This window comes from Urocitellus parryii, chromosome 2, assembly GCF_045843805.1.
Source record: "Urocitellus parryii isolate mUroPar1 chromosome 2, mUroPar1.hap1, whole genome shotgun sequence".
In the NCBI taxonomy this organism is placed as follows: Eukaryota; Metazoa; Chordata; class Mammalia; order Rodentia; family Sciuridae; genus Urocitellus; species Urocitellus parryii.
Genome location: NC_135532.1, coordinates 170,880,798 through 170,900,059, shown reverse-complemented (window position 1 = coordinate 170,900,059; position 19,262 = coordinate 170,880,798). Strand labels below are relative to the sequence as shown.

Here is a 19,262-nt window from a genome sequence, read left to right as displayed (position 1 = left end):
AATTGTGCTAAGGGTATGTGTTTTGTGAGAGGTTTTTTGTTTTTTTTTGGTTTTTTTTCCCTCTGGTGGGGTTTGTTACTAGGGATTGAACTCAGGGGACTCAACCACTGAGCCACATCTCCAATCCTATTTTTTTTTAATTTTTATTAGTTATTGATGGACCTTTATTCATTTATTTGTTTATATGTGGTGCTGAGAATTGAACCCAGTGCCTCACACATGCTAAGCATGCATGCTACCACTGAGCCACAACCGCAGCCCCCCAATCCTATTTTTTATATTCTATTTAGAGACAGGGTCTCACTGAGTTGCTTAGTGTCTTGTTTTTGCTGAGGCTGGCTTTGAACTTTCGATCTTCCTGCCTCAGTCTCCCGAGCTGCTGGGATTATAGGTGTGCGTCAGCATGCCTGGCTTGTGTGGGTTTTATTTGTTATTGTTGATCTCTTAGATTTTTAGAAGATTTATAGTATTCAGTTGTTTAGCTATATTAGGATTTTTTTTTTTTTCTCCAACATGTGTTGTATCTGTTGACTATATATAAGTAGGGTTTTGTTTTCTTTTGTGGCACTGGAGATCAAACCCAGGGCCTTGCACAATGTAGGTGGTTTTAAATTGTGTAGGTTATAATTATACCTGTAGTTATAGCTTTGTACATTTGCTATTAGTTCTTTGGGTAAATTCCTAGAAATAGGTCAAAGATCATTTCATTTAAAAAAATTTTTAGTTGTAGTTGGACACAATACCTTTATTTTATTTATGTTTTTTAATGTGGTGCTGAGGATTGAACCTAGGGCCTTGCACATGCTAGGCAAGCACTCTATCGCTGAGCCACAACCCCAGCCCCTGGTAATCTCATTTTGAGACTTATTTGTACCAACCTCCCAGTTGCCATCCAGAAAACTCAAAAAAGTATTTATTGAGTTTGTGTTGGTGGTAGGCGCTGCATGACAAAGATTGAGGATACAAAACTCAACCATGCTTGGGTGTGCTCTGGAGCCTAGGAGAAGCAGAGAAATAATGGGCAAGCGTTATGCCCAGGTTAACTTTAAAGAGGTTCAGTAGAGGGGCACACAAAAGAGGCCACAGTGTTTTCTGGATCACTTTTCCATTGTGAACAGACTCTCCTCTGTCTTTATAAAATACTCCCTCAACTTTCTTACCTTAATGGAAACATAACTCTCCTTGAGGACAGCACTTTCCTTGCTGCCCCTCAAGGTGAAGCCATTTGCTTTTCCACCCCCCATTCTCTGTTCCAGCTTGTCCTGTGTCTTAGGCCATCTGCACCTTTGCTGAGATTCTTTTCCTCGGGTCTCTCACATATTGATATTTCCTGGCTTTTGTCCTTAACCTAATTTTTCTTTCTCATACAATCTCCCTGTGTAATCTCACCATTTCTTCTGGGGTTCAGTGGCTTCCACATATTTACTTCTGGGCCACACCCTCCTCCTGAGTTTCTGTCCTAGCTGCCCATCTGGACATCTCTTCTTGGTACTCTGTAGACAACTCACACTCCACATGTACAGAACCTCCCTCATCATTTTACCCTAGACCTTTCCTCTATTCTTGAGACCTATTAGTGGCAATACCAGTTTAGTGGCATTACCTGGTTCCCAATCAGAAAGTCCTGGTGGTCAGCCTTTGTTTTTATTTTTTACCATTTGCCCTCTGCTGCTCTCTTTGCCTCTTTTCTTTTAGAGAATATTATTTTTCTGCCTCTCCATGCTTATTATTTATTTATTTATTTTAAAAATCTTCTTGGTCCTATCCTAAAAATCTCTCTACCCCTTTCTTTTTTGCTTTGTTTTTTCTTCCTCTGTATTTTTTCTGCCTCTTCATTTTTGCACATTATCTCCATTTCTCCTTTTCTACTTGCTTCCCCAGCTAGCCCCTTTGCATTGCCTGGTCTGACTATATCCTGTCCTCACTTCTCAGGCACTAGTCTGGTAATGTCCCTGCTCTTCCTTTAGACAGCTTGAGTTTAGATGGGACAACTTGAGGCTGTCCATTTCTGAAGCCTACGGCAGGGGAGGATGCATGGGTAGGCAAAGTATCAAATACTTCTAGATTAGAAACCAAAGCACTGTTTTCTCCACTTTCCTTCTATACCACTAGATAGGCCAGTATTTGTCTTCTGAGCACACATGGGTAGTCAGACGATAGCTCTGTTGTGCCTTGAAGACCACACTTACAACTTTGGGGCAGAAAACACCCCTGGACAGCCTCCAACCTGATAAAAGATATCTGAATGATTAAGAACTAAACCTTTAAAGGAACGTCAGTCAGTGAACAGCAGCTAATCTTGGTGTTTTGATGGTGGCTCTTCTTCACAGCCTTCTTGAGACTTGGTTCATCTTTAGCTTTTATCACAGTTGTAGTCTTGAGAAGCATGACTAATAATTTCAGGAGGCAGTTGAGTTGAATAAAGTGTTTTGAATTCCTAAATTGTTCTGTTAATGACAGCTGCTCAGAAAGGAATCAAGGGTCTATAAATAATGGCAGATTAGCACCTTGAATAGACTGTTGGGAATCAAATAGACAGCTTGTTCTTATAGATTTTTGGAAGTAGAATATATTGCTCCTTTATTGATTTAGAAGAAAAAGGAAGAAAAGAAAGGGTATGTGACAATTTAAATCTGGAATAATCTTTCAACTTTTATATAGTCTGTTTATTATTTGGTGCCCTTTCAGGGCCCTTACCCAAGGTCATAAGCATGTACTCTACTGCCAAGCTAAACTCCCAAACCCTGTTTTTGAAAAGAAAGTAGGGTAGAATTTCAGAAATTAATTAGTTTAATTCATTATGCTTGTGAAGGGATATAAAGGATATGTTGTTCTACCCTCTATAGTGATCAGACTGGTTATTGCTTCCACAGAATGAAAGATACACAAAATCACTAATTATACAATTGGTAGCTTACCAAAATATGGTTTGGTATCGGAAATATGATTCTGATGAAAGGTTCTGTAGTAAATTCTGTGTTGTTGTTGTTGTTGTAGTTTTCTGTTGATACATTAAAACTAATCCCAAAATTGAGTCACTTAGAACAATACTGTGTTCCTGTGTGTGCTGTTTGTCAGGACTTCAGGGGCAGCTTAGTTGGATAGTTATGGCTCAGTCTCCCGCACAATTGTAAAATATTGTCCCCAGTTGCAGTCATCTGAAGATTGGACTGAAACTGGAGGGTGCCTGGTGACAGGTCTTGCTTTCTCACTAGGGTCTTCCATACAGGGCTGCTGGGATGTCCTCCATTACATGGCAGCTGGCTTCCCCCAGAGTGAGTGCAAGGGGAAGGAAGCCACAGTACCTTTTATAACCTAGTTTTTAAAGTCATACCATTGTTTCTCCTTTTTCTTTGTTAGAAGCAAGTTCCCAAGTGTACACCACACTCAAGGGGAGGAATAATAACAAAGAATTTGTTTAATGGCACTGCAACCTTGGTTGTCTGGTTGTTTCTTTCCTGGGGTTGAAGGTATTATAGCTTAGTAGTTAAGAATTTGGGCTCTGAAGCCAGGCTTCTGGGTTTGATTCTGGTTCTACCACTGACTCACTGTGATTCAGTAAGTACAAGGTCTTTACTTTCTTTTATGTACAATGAGGAAAATAACAGCATCTACCTCACTGGACTGTGTGACAAGCAACTTAGTTAATATGGATGTAACAGCAGGCCTGATGCATGGAATTGTGATTTGGATATGAGCTCTCTCCCAAAAGCTCCTGTATTAATTCAGGATGTGAAATAATTGAATTGCAGAAGTTGTGGCCTAATCATTCTATCCTAGTTTGAGTGACTAGGTGTTAACTAGGCAGGTAGGCATGGCTGGAGGAGGTGGGTCACTTGTGCCGTGCCCTGGAAGTTTTCATCTTCCCTGCGGCCCCTTTCTCCTTCCTCTGTCTCTCTGCTTCTTGATCCTGCCATCTGTGGACTGAGACATTAAACTCTGAATGCCAAATGAACTTTTTTTCCCTCTAAGTTGTTCTTGTGGGATATTTTGGTCACAATGATACAAAAGCTGACTAAAACACATAGAATGCCCTGACTAAATATTAGCTTTTATTGTAGTTTGAGCAACAGTATCACCTAATTTTCCCCCTTTATCTAATGCTAAAAGTAACCTAAAGTAATGCTAATATAGTATTTCTAATACCTATTTCTGGTTATCTTGAAATTCCTTTAGGGATAATACATGGATATGTGGTAAGAGCCAAATGAGTGAATGACTCTCAGTGCAGATTCCACCCCCACCTCCCCGATAGTGGGATAGCAAGTAAAGGCTTACAGCTTCAGGTTGGCACACTTTAAGCAAAGTGCCTCCCTTTCCCCTCTGAAGCTGACCTGGAAAGGGCCTGCTACTACACTGTACAGAAAATGAATCTGGGACCTGTGATCTGTGTTCAGTCTTCTAAAGGTTCATTGACATATTCAGTCCATGGATGTTTATGAAATGTCTTTGAGGTTCAAAGCAAAGGGATTCTCTACAGTACTTTACTTGCTACGAAGACTCAAGTGAAATACATACTCCCTATCTCTCTGGAGGTTATCTTTTTTCTTTACATTTTCCATCTTGGATCTGTGGCTGATTTACCTGGATGGTTAGAGTATAGTGCTTGTGGGTTGAAATTTTTTTTTTCTTAAAATAATCTGTGTTAGGGGAGTAATTGCAGTTTTAAAGAAAAATGATCTATTAAAGGGAAACCAACTATTTACAGTAAATACTTTGACTGAATGCTGAATTTATATCTGGTATTAAACCTGATAGATCTTGGACCTGGTATTAAGTTTGTCACATTCTTGAACTCCAGAATGATGCTCATGAATACCACATGTCAAATTATAAAAAGAAGCAGATTTTTAAAAATTTTGGACATAAAATAGTATTTTTTTTCAGATATGAACTTTGTTTTTAAACATGATTCAGAAAATTATTCACCAGAAAAAATATTATACCAAATTTCACCATCATATTTCTTAAGGATAATAGTTTCCATGGCTGGAAAGTATCATTGAAATGAAATAGCTCTGAAAATGTTACCTAGTCCTGCACTCTGATATGCTTAGTTTGACCTGTTAAGTCCAGCCAAATTTCCTTAAGATTTTGGGTTCCTTTTCTCAATAATAAAAGAATGAGGAGGATTGCATTGTTATACAGCTCAGAACTCTGACTACAATGGCTTTAAACAAATGAGGATTTATTTTTCCCAGATTACAAGAAATTTGTCTTCCTGAGCTACCATCCTTAGTGTCTGACTTCTATCTTTATGCTTGTGGTCCCACAGCTATAAGACGTGATAAGTTATATGGTGCTCACACTCCAGGCAGAAAGTGGCTACACAGTTGAAACTTTCTGGAAACTCCATTTATTTCTCTTTGGTCAGAACTATACCACATGGCTTCCTTGAGCTGCTGGGGATTCCAAGGTAGCTAGCATTTTTATCAGGGAGTACTTATTTGCCACCCCAGATAAGATCAGTGTTTTGTGAGTGAGGAAGGGAGGGCGATAGCACAGTGGGTAAGCAAGCAACTAGAATTGTCTGCTGCAGTTTTGGATGGTTGCTAAAGCCTTGAATCAGAGGAGCAATCCACAACTCCTTCCACCTGGCAGGAGAATAGAGTGATATTTTAATACTTGGTGTAAATAATTAATTTGCTTTATATTTTTAATGGGAGTTAGGAAGTGAAAACAGATTGGTTCATCCATAGGTAATATACATAGTCATAAATCTCAGCAGTGACCTTGTCTATGATCTTGTTTTCCTCCTAACATAATTTGCTGTAGTATAATGGGTACTTGGATAAATCTTCCAAAAGTTGTTTTCAGTTTAGATTACTGCTTATATATGGTTTTTGTTTTTTGTGTTTTTGGTTGTTTGGTTTTTTTGTTTGTTTGTTTTACTAAAATGATTATATATCAGTTGTTTGTAAAAACAGTTACACATTGTTTTGATGGAAATTGTTCCCATTGGGATTTTTAACAATTTGTAATATGGTAGCCATTAAATCAAGTTTGGGTTTGTTGTTGTTGTTGTTTGTTTTTAATAAAAAGGTTTTATTCCTAATATAAAAGTAGCACATACACATTGTAAAAAAAAAAATCAGCTAATTCTAAAGACATAAAGAGCAAGGTAAAAATCACCTTTGATCCCATTATCCAGAAATAATTATTGTATCATCTTTATATATATAATTATTTGTATTTTAGAATAATTTTTAAGGAAACATTTATAAACATAGTTCAATGTGAATATATTATACGAGCTATAACTTAACATAAAAATTTGGAAAATTTTGGCTAAATAACTTCATTGCAATGTTTAAAAAATAAAAACAAACCAGATACAGTGGCACACACCTGTAATCCTAGCTATTCAAGAGGCTGAAGTAGGAGAATCACAAATTTGAGACCAGCCTGGACAACTTTGAGGCAGGAGGATCACAAAATTGAGGATAGCCTGGACAACACTGTCTCAAAATTAAAGTTAAATTTTTTTTTTTTTGAAGATTTGGCAAGTAGCTCAGTGATAAAAGCACCTCTGAGTTTAATCCCCAGAACTGACACCCAAAGTAAACAAGTTGATATTTGATTTTCATTATTAATAGCTGAAAAATTTTAAAGTAGCATTCCTAAAATAGTTTGGCATTAATTTTTTCTTACTGGTTTTGTCTTGTAACAAGAAATATAAACTTCTGCTCTGGACCTAGGATTTCCTTTTTCCTTCCTGAGGCCATTTATTTACTTTTGGAGGAATCACAAATGAAATATTATCTGAATAATAGCAGATGATTGATGGGAAAATGCATTTTTTTGCAGTGACCATTTAAAGTTCTGTGTGGGTTGGGTCTTTTTGTACCTGAACACTCATTTGCCTATCGTTTTCAAGCTGCAGATATATTCCACCTCTCCAGTTAAAATTAGCCAAGGAATTGTTAGGTTCAGGTTATAATTGCTCTTTCTCTTCCCTTCACTTTCCGAGCCTCTGCAGTACTTTGACAAGCTTCACTCCTCCTGCAAGCAGTGTTTTCAGTGTGTGTCTTTTATGTGCTGTCGACAGGCTCTTTCCATGTTCTGCTGGCCTCCTACTCAGGGAACGCCACCACTGCCACCACCCCCATATCAGTTTAGGGAAGCAGAAGTAGAGCGGACTAAGTCATTTGTACTTTCACATCTACTGTATGCACAGCCCTCAGGAGACCCTTTCTTTGCTCCTTCTGTGATCTCTTGCCTATAGAGTCAAGTTACTCCCAGATGGTTCTTGGTGCCTTGATTGTGGGCTCCAGGTTCATGTAGCCAGGGTTTCCTGCCATTCCTGGTGTGGATAACTAGGAGAGCACAAATTCTGTGTTTTCCATTGAAATTATTTATTGGACACATTAACAGTATTTATTGGGCAAATAGCATTATAAATGTAACAATGGAATTTATTTTAATATAAAGAGAAAATTTTGACCTAAATTCTGTCATTTTAGTCAACAATTTATCTGGTTTCCTTCCAGAGCTGGTCCACATGCATTACATTGTCTGCATTAGTATAATGACAGTGGCTATCATTTGCATTCTTAGGGATTTTTCTTTAACACAATCATTTTTCCATTTTGTTACATAATCTTTATAGTGATACTAAAGTGAGTTGTTTTTTCAGTAGTTAATTCGTGTACATGGTACAAAATTGAAAAGATACAAGGCGTGTACAGTGAAAAGTGAGTCTTTCTCTTTGACCCAGTCTGTTGGTGCTGATCCCCTTTCCCTTGTTTCTGTGACATAACACTATTTATTTATTTTTTTAATATTTATTTTTTAGTTGTAGTTGAACGCAATACCTTTATTTTTATTTATTTTTATGTGGTACTGCGGATCGAACCCAGGGTCTCAAAAGTGCTAGGCGAGTGCTCTACCGCTGTGCCACAACCCCAGCCCTAACACTATTTATTTTTAAACTTTGATTCTTTCTTTTGATTTATCAGTTTTTAGAGTAATGTGTTCATTTCCCAGAATCCTTTAAAGACAAGTGAAAGTTTGTGAGTTATTTTTTTCCATGTCAAGTGTGTTTTTTAATTCCTTAAAAAGTTCAAATTTTAGTTTTAAATCAGGGAGCAATACTTCTCATCAGCCGTGACATCTCTCAACATGTCAGATTCATTTTAGCAGCAAATGCTTCATCAAATCTAAAAGAAGAAAACAATTTCATTTTTTTGGGGGGGGGATTTGGTTCTGAGAACAAATTAATATTAGTCTATAATTTTTTTAAAAAATGAGGACTAGTGTGTTGTGTTACCTTATACACCCCTCTTCTCCTACACAAGCAGGAATGTAATTTTCCTAACCCAGGAAGGCCCTGATACACAACACACACACATATACACACACACAGGTCTTGATACACTAAACACATACACTCCCCTTAAACAGAAAAAAACCAGAGCATTTCAAAGTGACAATGAAAATTTTGGGGTTTTAAGTTTATTATCAGCTCATGGATTTTAATGAATTTAATGTGATTTGGTCCATTGTCACTATTCTTTTTTTTTTTTTTTTTAACAATTCTAAGCAGACCTAAAAATTTGGAACATTTCAAATTTGTGTCATCCTTGTGCAAGGATCCTACTAAGCTTTTCGGTATCATTCCAGTTTTAGTATGTTGCTGCCAAAGTGAGCACTATACCTATTCTTTTTATTTATTTATTTATTTTTTTAAACGAGAGAGAGAGGATTTTTTTTAATATTTATTTTTTAGCTTTTGGTGGACACAACATCTTTATTTTATTTTTATGTGGTGCTGAGGATCAAACCCAGCGCCCCGTGCATGCCAGGTGAGCATGTTACCGCTTGAGCCACATCCCCAGCCCTATACCTATTCTTTTTGATGTTCAATTGATTTATCTTTGGCCAGTAGGAGAGAGTGTGTGTGTGTGTGTGTGTGTGTGTGTGTGTGTGTGTGTGTGTTTCTTTCCTTCCTTCCTTCCTTTCAGTACTGGGGATTGAATCCACGAATGCCCTATATCCAGCCCTTTTCTATTTTGAGACAGGGTCTTCCTAAGTTGCCCAACCTGGTCTTGAACTTGTGATCCTCTTGCCTCAGCCTTGAAAATAGCTGAGAGTACATGTGTCCACTATTGTGCCAGTTGGGAACATCTTCATATTGTTTTGCAAGTCCCTTTGAAAAGGACCCAGTTATCTTTTTTTTTTTTAAAGACTTTAATCTTTATTTTATTTATTTGTTATTTTGTTTTTATGTGGTGCTGAGGCTCAGATCTAGTGCCTCACCTGTGCTAGGCTAGCAATCTACCACTGAGCTACAACCCTAGCACCCCAATTATCTTTAATAATTTTTCTGCTTTCTGGTATGACAAGATGTTTCAGAATCTTTCTGTATTCATGATGCTTCTAAATTACTACAAAATGTCTCATTGAATTAGATGTGTCATCATGTTATCTTAGTATAGAACTTTTAGGTTATTGTCATTTTCTAAATATTATAAATAATTTTTAGCCAATATTTCTATTGATCTATATACTTTTTAGTCTTTGTTTTGTGCCTTTAGTGTCTCTGTTGATAGATACATTTTTTTATTCTTTGGTTTACACCTTTAACGTACATGTTCATGTATAATTACTAATTCAAAGCATATGAATATTCTTTTAACTCTTAAAAATATTGCCAGATTGAATTGCCAAAGGATTGTGCCCATTTGCAAAATATAAATATGGTGGTTCAACATAATATCAACATTTGGGGTGTTATGATTCTTTTGAATATTCATTAACTTAATCATATAAAATTACAGATATTGCTTTTTTGCTGATTATTAAATTGAATATGTTTGTTTATTAATTATATCCACTTCTATGTTAATTGTGCCCTTTGCTTATTTGCCTATTAGGGTTTTGTTTTTTAACCTTTTGACTATTTATTCCAAAAAAATTTTTTAAATTTAGTTTTCTTACTCTGCTTGTGCCTTCAGCACTTTGACAGTGATTTTTCTATTCTTAAGGAAAGCATGCTTGATCCTGTCACACGCATGGAACCACCATAGACTCTGCTGACATGATTTTTACAATTTAGACAGCCTCATAAGAACTTCAGTTCTCACAGCATGAACCCCTTGAAATCAGCCTGGGTACACGCCACATGCAGATTTTGGTTCTTCCCCTACCTTCTTGGTATAAAAGTAAATACTCCATTACCAAGGGTTCAGGACAGCCTAGTTTTGTTAGAAGCTGTGTAGTAGGAAAGCCTTCAAGGGTATAGGAAATGCTGGATTATTCTGAGTGCCTCCAGACACCATCCCTGGAAGAGCAAGGGTCTTGATTTTTTAAAAGATAAAAATAGTGGTAGTCTTTCCCTGTATTAAACATTAACCTGTTGTCATATTAGTTGTAAACATTTTACATTGCAAACATTTCATATTACAATCATTTCAGACATTGATTACAAGTATTTTAATTCTGTTCTAACCATATAAAGACTAAGACCAATAATTACCCTTCTTAGAGAATGATCACCAAATGTTAAACATTAATATTGATTTGTTGTGCTCAGCTTCCTATGTAATGTTAGCAAGTCACTGTACTTTCTCCACATCTCATGTCTACCAGGTATTGCACCTGAACTTTTAGGTGCTTTCCAGCTCTTAACAACCAAGACTTTTTTAGCACTGCATAATCCTTGCAGTTTCTTGCTCTTTAAGTAGAAGAACTTTCCCAGAGATGCATTGTTTGACAAGTGTCTGATGAAGTTAAGCTTCATTTTCTTCAGGCTTCTTTCCTATCCACATGATTTGGTAGAACTCTGAAGAAAGAACATTGCCAATGCAAGGGTGTTCTTGGTTTGCTTAAATGAAATCCTGTGATTGTTGGTTTCTTCAGCCAAAAGGGTATAACTCTAATCTCTCAACCATTGGATCTTGTGTCATTTCAAGTAAGTGACCATTGGGCTAGATTCAGGCTTTTGAGAAAGCTTTTTTTTTTTTTTTTTGAAAGAATTTTCAGAAGTGTATTGAAATAAAATTTAATAAAAGACAGCCTAATAATTTTTTTTTAATCTGATGTCCAGGGTACTTAGGATTTTTAGTGTATATTAGCAAAAAGTAACTATATAGTAGCTTTCTTCTTTCTGCCCATCTACAAACTGGGAGTTGAACACAGAGGTATTTTATCCCTGAGCTACATCCCTCCCTAATTCTTTTTTTCTCTCTCTTCCTCTCTTTCTTTCTTTCGATCGTTCGTTCGTTCGTTCTCGTTGTTGTTGTTGTTGAGATAGGGCCTTGCTAACTCACTGAGACTGGCTTTGAACTTGTGATCCTCCTGCCTAAGCCTCCCAAGTGACTGGGTTTACAGTCATGCATCACCACACCTGGCTTAATTTTTTTCTTTTTAAAGACAAGAACAGTGTGGTCTTGCTGTTGAAATATATGTGAACCTATTTCAAGGCTATAATTAACAGTCTGGTCTAAAATACCTGGTGTTCTGTACACAATAAAATAATCAGATGGGAATTTGCTATTGGAATGCTAACTATAATACAGAGATTTGAATAAGTTGCCTGACTTATAATTGACTCACTATGCCCTCTTACAGAATGGCATGTGGTATTTTCATCTTTTTCAAAATGTGATACCCTTTTATGCTATCTTCAGAAAGGTTGGGGATATGTGTCATATGTTTGATGTCTGTATTTTGCTTTCAGTCAGACTTTTCAAGTGGAGACCCCCCAGTAAACGAGCATGTAAAAAACCTCTGACTGTTTGATGCAGTCCTCAAAAAGCCTGTTCCCTTCAGAGGCTTCTGAGCTCCTTCTTGAAACCAGCTTATTAGAGATTTTTTTTTTTTTTTTTTTAATGTGAGAACCTAAGTTAAATGGAAGCATAAGCTGCTAGTGGCAGAAGCTTTGACAGCTGACGGTAAAGAACATTGGTGAACTAGAATCTAGCATGGTAGTCAAAGCCATTTAATACATGAGAACATGGGTTAAAAAAAAAAAAAAGCCAAGTACCTCCCCAAATAGGTGCACAGAACTTCTCTGTGTTCATTTAAGTACTTCTTTCATGGTGTTAATCTATTTTTCCTTATTTTCCCTAAGCCCAACTTCCTTCCTTGTATTATTATGTATTGTAATGTTTTCCCAGCATTTCTTCCCCCAAGTTTCCCTAATATCAGTGAGGAATCTAGTTCCACCCCAGACATTTTGAGAGTAAAAGCAAAATAGCCTGCCAAAACCAGATACCTTTGAAGTCTCTTTTTTGTATTTTAATATAAAAATTGATCTCCCCCTAAAAATTCAGGGAAAGTCAGTATTCCAGGATGCTCTGTGTGTAGCCTGTGATGGTGTCTTGAAAGTAGAATTGCATATGTAACGGTAAAATTCCCATGAAAAATGCCTTAAATTGCTCTTACATCACAGTGCAACTTAGTATCATCTCTTGATAAGTCCAGTGCAGCTGCTTTTTCCTGCAAGGGTGGAAGTTTGAGTTCTTCCTTCTTTTGAATGCCATATGAAATAGTTGGCTCACAGTTTGGGCCTCTGTTACGTGGAACATTTTCTTTGAACAGTAGAATCACAGTTAATGTGCTGAGAGGCCAGGACCTGAGACCACTGTGCACTCTGCACACATTCACTTCATGAAGAGCTGTCCACACTAAATTTTGTTTCCTTTTTTCTTGGTGAGTTTGAATAAGTTGACTGCTAGTCGGATGACATTGGGCTGGACCCTGCTACACATCTTTAGGGCATGCATGCCCCACTTTGAAAAGTACCTCTGTACTGTTTAAGAGACTGTTTTGTCACCCCAAGGGAAAAGATTTAATTCTAATTGCACGTTTATTACGATTGGTGACATATGAAGTATCACTGTACTTGCTTTCTTGGGTTTCTCCCTTTATATTCATTTCATTTTTGTAAAAATGAAGCATGAATGCACTTAGTAACACTATTCTTTTAGCACAAAGAAAATGCAGTGCCCTTTTACAGTTGAGTTCATGTTTTAGAAATGCCAGCCTCAAACAAATCCATAGAGCTTATCATATAAATACCATAATTTAGCCGTTGACTTCAGTCTAAGACAAATTTCTTTTGTCAGAGCTTGATAACATAAGTGTGGTTATGTGAAATATATTGAAAATTGTTTTCCGGGGGCGTTTAGGTGCTGCAGCCTCAAGAAGCATGGTCAGTTTTCAGTGTTCTGGGGGAAAAGAACAGAGAACTGCCCTCTGTGTGTTCTCTGAAGAAGCCTGCTGTCGTCAAGTGCTAGTGGTGTCAGTCTGCTCTGCCTCCTGCCTGACACTCCCACCCTTTCTTCACTTGGGCCAGGAACATTTTCTGTTTCCCTGAGATTACGTTGTATGCTAAGAGAAAGTATTTAAGAAAATTTCTCTGTTAAGATTGGAATTGGTTCAAATTCAGAATTGTGGTTTTGTTAGTGGTAAAGATTTGATTTCTTGCAAAGCATAATGATTTTTTAGTTGTGAAATTTTAATTCATATTCTTTTTTATATAAGGAGTTCATGTGATTTGGAAAAGTACAAGAAGTAAAAACCATTTTAAGGCTGAGGGTGTAGTTCAGTAGCAGAGCATTTGCGTAGTGTGCAGGAGGCCCTGGGTGTGATCCCCGCACAAGAAAAAAATTCTAAATTCTACCAGTAGATCAAATCTTTATTAATTTTACATAGACATCATTCCAGAGAACATTTTTTGCATACGTATTAGCATAAGGAAGAAAAAGAAGATGGATGGAAGAATCAAGATGGAAAGCTTATATTATGAAGAAAAAAACATGATACTTTTCATGAAAAACATTGAGTTTATCAAAATACAGCTTTTTGTACCATAAGAAATATTATTTACAATAAGATTCCTCTAAGAAAAAGATCATAAAAATTTAAAATTTAAATTAGAGTTAGCTGTTTTTTGGTTTTATGCAATATCTGTAATTGTATTCTAGATATTTAAGCAATGCCTCTTAATTCTATTAAAGAAATTAGTATTGTCACACTTTCTTCTTCTACCTTCCCTGACTCTAATTTTTATATTATGTGATGAATTTACTATTGTGGTTCATAAGTATTTAAATTATTTTTTGTGACCAGAATGGATTCAGCCTACTGTGGTCAGCCTACTGTGGGCCCTTTACCATAACTAACTAACTAACTTTTTTTCCCTCCCTCCCTCCCTCCCTCCCTCCCTCCCTCCCTCCCTCCCTCCCTCTCTCTCTCTCTCTCTCTCTCTCTCTCTCTCTCTCTCTCTCTTTCTTTCTTTCTTCTGTAAATGGACACAATATCTTTTTATGTATTTATTTTTGTGTGGTGCTGAGGATTGAACCCAGTGCCTCACACGTGTGTAGGAAGCACTCTACCACTGAGCTACAGCCCCAGTCCACCATGACTTCTTAATTCCTGAGTTTTTTATTTTGATTTATCTTATTTGAATGAATTTCTGACAGTATGTGTTTCTCAAGAAAGTCATATCAGTGTTGTGTGCCAAATTTTTTTATATTGAGTGATGTCTTACCTTTTGCCTTGTTACACAAGAGTGACATTTTAGGTGGGTAAGATGCTCTTGAACATGTTTTCTTTCCCTCAGACCTTTGTAGAATCACTTCTTTATCTTCTGACATTAGATGTTGCTCTGGAGAAGTCTGAAGCCGGGTGATTTTCTTACCACTTTGTAGATATTTTTTTGGTTGTTGTTGTTATTGTTTAGTCATTTAGGCATTTCTCTTTCAGTCATTCATGATCAATTGATGTTAGTTCTTTTGTTTCAAGGAAATTTCTTGGATCATTCCCTTGAATACTTCTTTCTGTTCCATTTATCAGAAGAACTTCAGGAGACACACACACACACACACATTCACACACACAGTTGGTACTGGGAATGGAACCCAGGGCCTCATGCATGCTAGACATTTTTCCACTATTGAGCTACATTCCCAGTCTTTTTTAAATTTTCGTTGCCCAGACTAATCCCAAATTTGTGAACTTCCTGTCTCAGCCTGGAATTACCAATGTGTGCCACCACATATAGCTTTAGGATATGTTTTAAAGGAAGAAAAGTAGATATAGAACAATGTGTATAAAGTGCTGCTGTTAAGTTAAAAATTAGAAAAAAGAATGTGTTTAAATACATCTATTACATTCACTTACATATTATGAAATGATAGACAAAGAATTAATAATTGGTTTCTTTTCTTTGCATTTTTTAATACTTTTTGAATTTTAAATAATGGAGATGAGTTATGTATTTAAAAAACCTGTGGCTGACTGGGTTTGTGGCTCATTGGTAGAGCACTTGCCTAGCATGTGTGAGGCACTAGGTTCAATTCTTAGCACCATATATAAACAAATAAAATAAAAGGTCTATCACTAAAAAATAAAAATAAATAAAAGTAAAAAAACACATGGGCTCTTCTGTCTGTCCTGAGATTTGTTTAATTGCTGTGTCCTAGAATTCCTGTATCCATTCTCCAACTCGGTATGGGGCCCAGAGGCTTGGCATTGATGAGCTAGCGCCCAGGCGATCACGTCCCTGAGTTTGTCATTGCTTTCAGGCTCTGTTTCTATTACACTCCAGGCAGAAACTTATGTTTCTCTCCAGATCTAGGCCCATTAACAAATATTGTCAGGATTTTATTGATTCATTAGTATCACTTTTTGGAGGAAGGTTTGTTGTACCTTGTGGGAGGAATTGGGCTATAATCAGTCCTCTTTTTCTTGGCTAGCATTTTTTAAAATATATGGCATGGCATTAAGTTGTACCCATTCCTTTTTGGTTGCTGCCAATGATGTTGCTCTTTAATGTTATTATTTTTGATTTTGTATATTGGTGTTTGTTAGGGAGATTCTATGATCTGGTTTCATTTATTAACATTTACTTAATTCTTTAATTTCTGGAACTGACTTTGAGTCTCTTGCATTGCTTTGGTCTGGTCTTATTACCCATGTATTCCGTAATGTTTGGCTCCTCCCGTGACTGTGGCCTCCTGCTCCACCTGAACACTGACCTGCTGTGTTCTCAGGCTTACCTTGTCTTTCCAATGTTTAACTTTCAACCTTGTCTTTGTCATATATGGCCAGTCTCCCAACCTCTCAAACCCAGTCCACCTGAGGGAGGGCTGGGAAGGGAAGATTTCCAGGACTGCTCAGCTTTGTAGTACTTGGTGGTTTGGGGAGTCCTCGGAGCACTCTGATTCTGGGAAAGGCAGATTCCCTTTATACAAGCTTTTACTACACACACGCACAGCTGTTTCTTCATCTGCTTCACAAGTTCATTGCCCTTTCAACATAAATTCCCATGATTATTTCTCAAGTTACACCCTTGCCTTGCCAAAGATTTGCCCTGCTCACAGAGTTCTCTTTCTGAAACCAAGATGTGATTATGCCATTTTCTTATTTACAAATATTTAGTATCCTCACATTGCCTTTAAGAAAAACTCCTAAAGATAAGAGTTACTGAAGTACCTAGGTTACAGCCTGAGAATGTGAGCCCACACAGGGCTTTGTCTTATTCACCATTCACCATTGTATCCCAGCTTGGTGGACAACACTTGGCACAGAATGGGTACTCCAAAAACATTTGTCAAATAAGATAATAAATAATAGGTGCCTCACAATCTTATTTGAGTGAATTTGACCTAATGAGTGCTTTCTGATAAGATTGCAGAATCTCTCTTTGTCATCTGAAAACACTGATTTAAGTAATCACCAACAAAAAATCTGCAGTTTGAATTTTAACATGCTGGGCCATTATGTTTAAATGAGACATAATGGTATATAAATGCAAATACAGTGGATTGACTGAAAGAGAAAAGAAAGAGGACCTGGCCTGCCTTATCTATCTATAGTCCACATTCCTCAAGGATTTGTGTAACATGCGCACAGAATACAATAATGTAGTGTGCAAAACCTTTGGCTCACAATTTTGTGGCTACAAAGTTGAAAAGGATAACTGAGTTATATAATTGTTATCATTGGTAAGGGGCAAACATTTCATAACATTAAGCTCCAAAACAAATTTCCCACCTGGGGCTTTATGAAAGGGGCAAGTGGCAGGGTGGACGTATTTTATACCATTCCTCTAGCAAATAAGATAGTATATTTTTTAACATTTTCTCTCAAAATCCACCTGATAGTAACAGAAAGCCCAACTCCTGGCTGCCAATTCTATTCTGAGCTAAGATAATAGGGTTCATCTATGTGTCCTCCTACTGTTTGTCCAGCTTGAAGACAATGATGGACTTAGATCTTCCAGCCTTCCAGGGGTCTTCCTTATAGAAAGGCCCTTTCTTTCCAAGCAGGTGGCACATGCCTGTAATCCCAGCAGCTTGGGAGGCTGAGGCAAAAGGATTGCAAGTTCCAACTCCGTGAGACCCTGTCTCTAAATAAAATACAAAAAATAGAGCTGGGGATGTTGCTCAGGGTTCAAGTGCTCCTGAGTTCAATCCCTGGTACCAAAAAAAAAAAAAGAAAGAAAGAAAAGCCCCTCCTCCTTGCTGGCCTTTTGACTGACTGGTTCAGTAAAGCAGTCATTTTGAGAGTGTGCTGTCAGACAAGGGCCTAAACTGTTTGCTGGGTGATAGGTGAGGTGGATGCATCTTCCAGAGAAACTAAGTGAGAGTTGATATGAACCACATCATTTGGGGGATTCAAGTTCCCTAGTTAGGGACTGCAAGCCCAAGACATCTCAGCCACTGCATCAAACCAACAAGTGTTCGTCAGCTTTTTAATCGTTAATTAATCTCTAAATTTACTGCCAAGGGTGTACATTCTTGTATATTGCTAGTGGGAGTATAAATTCCTAACAAACATTCTGGAAAGCAATTTGGTGATGTTTTTCAAGAGCCTTAAAGACATTCATACCATTTGACCTAGTACTTCTACTTCTGGGAAACTGTCCCAAAGAAATAATTCTTATTTTTTAAAAAAAGAATTCTAAAAATTCTTTAAAAATTCTGTTACTTGTACTATTTCATTCCTTCACTTATAATATGAAGAAATTGCAGGCAATTTAAATGTCCCACAAAAGGAGAATATATAAATAAGTATATATTCACTCAAAGGAATATCATGACTCACATTAAAGTAATTTGAAAAACAGAAAATTCTTAAAGCATTGAATGAGAATAGCAAAAAAGCATAAATAATAGTTGACCTGTGCTTTAAAATATGATTAAAGAAAAGAGTGGTGGGGACCATACCAAAATAGTAAATCATTGTTTTTTGGATACTAAAACTTGAATTTTTTAAATTTTTTGGTATCAGGAATTGAACCCAGGAATGCTTAACCACTGAAACACAATCCCCAGCCCTCTTTTTATTTTTTTTTGAGACAGGGTCTTGCTAAGTTTCTTAGGGCCATGCTAAGTTGCTGAGGCTGGCTTTGAACTTGGAATCCTCCTGCCTCAGTCTCCTGAGCACTGGGATTACGGTGTAAGCCATTGTGCCCAACTAAAACTTATTTTTAATAAGAACATTCTGATAATTTTTGTTTAGCATTTTTAAGAAAATTATCTATAAAAGAGATGCTTTGCGATAGAGGAGAGATAATTAATAATCTGTGCTCACCTAAATTGCAGTACTCTGTTCCAGACCTTCCAGGTCACCCTGTTTAAAGTCAAACTAAGCATTCTGATTTTGACACCAGAAAAACCCATTGTTGTTCAGTTATTAGAAAAACTGTGCAGCTATTATAAATAAATGAATTGACATTTGGGCTTATTACCTAGTCTCCTGTGGTTTTGATTAGTATGAGTCAGTCTCCCAGAGCCTGGTTCTTGCTGGTGAGTAGGATAAAATCAGGTTTTCAAACTTGTAAATCTGAAGTCCAGCTCCTGGACTGCTCAATCCTCACCACAACACAGCAGCAACCCTTGGAGCACCACTGCAAATAGCAACAGTCCAGCCTGTGGCTTTAGTGGCAAAAGAAGAAAGAACAAAAATGAAACGAAAAATCAGCTGGTTTTGAGTTTTTTTAAAAAAAAGGCAAAGCAGCAGTGGCAGCTAGAAATGGTGGTCTTTCCATAGAGTAAATGCTTAGTAATTCATATAAACAACTTTTAATTCTTAGTCCTGTTTTCTTTTTTTTTTAACTTTTTCTTATTTGAAGTATGATCTGGCTAAGTATATTCACTAAATGTTTGACTCGCTAATTAGCTTCTTTAGCTGTATTACATAATTACATAACGAGGCATTGTACTTCACTCATACACTTATTTTTTTTTAATAACAGCTTTATTTAGATATAATTCACCCATTTAGAGTGTATAATTAGTTGTGCAACC

General features: G+C 36.9%; 1 protein-coding gene and 1 pseudogene across 1 annotated transcript in view; one reads left to right on the top strand and one right to left on the bottom strand.

Moving 5' to 3' along the window:
• The window catches only part of Hacd2 (3-hydroxyacyl-CoA dehydratase 2), a 93,184-nt gene that overhangs the window by 35,493 nt on the left and 38,429 nt on the right, over positions 1-19,262 (top strand). The window lies entirely within an intron of this gene.
• Positions 8,550-8,650, bottom strand: LOC113188283 (U6 spliceosomal RNA; annotated as a pseudogene).